This window comes from Schistocerca gregaria, unplaced genomic scaffold, assembly GCF_023897955.1.
Source record: "Schistocerca gregaria isolate iqSchGreg1 unplaced genomic scaffold, iqSchGreg1.2 ptg000437l, whole genome shotgun sequence".
In the NCBI taxonomy this organism is placed as follows: domain Eukaryota; kingdom Metazoa; phylum Arthropoda; class Insecta; order Orthoptera; family Acrididae; genus Schistocerca; species Schistocerca gregaria.
The window spans coordinates 2,946,275-2,949,325 of NW_026061860.1; positions in this window are offsets into that span (position 1 = coordinate 2,946,275).

Below are 3,051 nucleotides of genomic sequence, written 5' to 3' on the forward strand. Positions count from 1 at the left end.
AAAAAATTATTTTGAACAATTATTTCGTGAGCCCACTCGAAGCATAAATGATTGCGAAGGCGTACTTGACCTCTTAGCAGCAAATATTCCTGGATGAATAGGTAGTATCATGACGAATACAGGGATTGGCGACCACAAGGCAGTTGCTGCTACACTGAATACTGTAACACCTACAACCATCAAAAAGAAACTCAAAGCACATCTATTTTAAAAAAGCTAATAATGCTCTTAACGATTTTTAAGGAAACAGCCCCCACTCCTTCCGATCTGATCATGTAAACGTAGAAAAGATGTGGAATGATTTCAGAGAAATAGTATCGATTGCAATTGAGAGATATATATACCACATAGATTAATAAGTGATGGTACTGATCCCCCATGGACAAAACGGGTGAAATCGCTGTTGCAGAAGTAACGAAAATGCATGCCAAATCTAAAAGAATCCAAAATCCGCAAGACTGGCAATGTTTTGCAGAAGTTCTAAATATAGCGGTTACTACAGTGCGAGATGCTCTTGATAATTTCCGCAAAAAAACTCTGTTTCGAAATCTGGCTAAAAACCCAAAGAGATTCTGGTCATGCATAGAGTACACCAGTGTCAAGACGCAATCAGTACCTTCACTGGGCGAAAGTAACAGTGGAGTCACTGATGACAGTGCCACCAAAGTAGAGTTAAGAAACGTGGTTTTCCGAAACTCCTTCAGCAAAGAATACGAAGTAAGCATTCCCGAAGCCCAGTCAACAGAAAGTGCCAAAATGAGAAGCAGATATCCTCGGTGTAGCAAAGCAGCTTAAATCACTTATTAAAGGCAAGGTTTCCGTTCCAGATTGTATACCAGTCAAGTTCCTCTGAGTGTGCTGATACAATAGCTCCATGTTTAGTAATTATATACAACCGCTCACAGAAAGATCCGTACCTAAAGACTGGAAAATTGCTCAGGTCACACCAATTTCTTAAAGTACTGCCTTTTGTGATGTTTAACAAAACTGTTGGCAAGCGTACTTGTTATACAAATGGGCACGGCAAAGGCTTAAGGTCGTAAAAAAAATTTCAGCGTTAAACTGGAAATAGTTGTAGGAGAGTATCAGAAGTAATAACCTAATGACATCTTTAATTTCTTGTACATTAGGTTTTTGTGTTGGAGAAGATTCTCATCAGTAATTTTAATAGTCTCATAAATGTGAATGTTAGCAAGTAAATTAACTACGTTAAAGGATACGGAATTACCATCATCAGAAATGGAAAAGTTTTTAATTTTAGCTGTTAGTTAAAGGGAATTTTTGACAGTGTAGTTTTCTTCAAAAACGTAATATTCTTTAAATGGTGTATCTAATTTTTTGCCGATTTCGTAGAAGCGCCGTCTGTATAGTTAACACTGTGGACAGGAAGCGAAGGCGGCGTGCAGTAGGAGTCGATGCTGGGCACCAATTGTCGGCTACGACGGGACTGCCCGGGAGGCACACTTACACTCCAGTGGCCGCACGAGTCACGGTGGATGCAGCGAAAGGTCCGCAGCAGCAGTGATACTGTCGCGGTTGTGTGCACCACCTGTTCTAGTGTCTCGTGTGCACGAAGGACCTCTGCAGACCGAGTTGCAACTTTCTTAGCTCGCTGGACTGTGCAGTTGCTGATTTACAGGGGCTGTGCTCGATGCAGCCCGCCTGGCAGTCGTGTGTTGCAGCGTGGCGTCAGCGCCTGACAGCTTCCGCAACTGGACAAAAGAACTGGCGGTAAAAAAAAGTCACAACAACTTTCGTTTTCTGACAAAGGCTGTAGCCAAAAATTTAGTTATAGAGTTTGATGGTCTTTTCTATGTACCTGGGCGATCATCCTTACGGTGAGTTGCTGACTACTCTCAGAGTATTTGCTCGAGTTACCCGTTGCGTGTGTTATCGCCGCGGTCTCATTTCATCGATGTGGTGACTGTGACATGTGAATGGCTGGCCACATGAATGGACTTTCGTGGCGGGCAAAAATTGCAGGCCATTTCTGTGGGTCTCTCTAATGGATCGGGCCTGCCGATCCAAAGCCCATAGTTTGCCACTAATGTGCGGGTACTACCATGGACCTAGGACTGTGGTGCCCCTCCTCGGCCCCAGGCGATGTATTTCGTGAATCGTGAATGTCTCACAGCAAGTACATTGTACAGTGCGGCGTTTGATACAAAATTTATTTATTATAGTATATTTTGGCACTTCGAAAGTAGTTTATATATTTGGACGATAAGAAAAAAAAATTTGTGGCAATCGCAGGCAGTTTGTACACTATGAAGTCATGTATTTATTGAAAGAAAAAGAATCACACAATACCTGTAGATAATAGACATAACCGACAATTACGAACATAGAAGCATAATTTTATTAGCAGTCACCTACAGTGTTGGTTGACACACCTCTTCCCCACCTTGTACATTTATTTCGAGAGGCCTACTTTTTTCTGAGATTATTTTAAATACCATCACTGCTTTCAGGAATGTGTCTCGCAACTCCAAGAAAATGCATATTTTCGTCACCAAATGGGTTTCGCTTTATGAAAATAAAATCAGTGATCTTAATTAAACATATCTACCATTGGGCTTCCTTTCTCCATCTACAAGCAGTTCATTACACAACGTTTTGATGTTAGTACTTAAGATTTTTGTTCACACGTTCAGAAACACAGAGGTCATTACTTTTCTTTTTACAATTTAGGTCTTTCACTTGGGGGAAAGTTGTGGCAACCCTGTAATAGGTTTCAATTTTCAGTCTCATTGCAGCATTGTTATTTAAGACAAGGCATAAGAATGTAATGGGTTTGAATCATTGCATGTCAGTCATCCATGAACTGCCAAATCTTACACGTCATTAAGACACATTTTCAAAAGAGAAAAAAGGTACATTGCATAATATACGAAAAAATGGACTCGCTCGGTGAGGATGTTATACAAACTTAATTATGTATGTAGACAGTTCATACGTTCCGGGAATAGAGAATTTCGACTATTTTCACCCGTTATCGACATTGATCCTGGCAAGATACCGATCCCACGGATTAAAAGATTTTCGAGAATG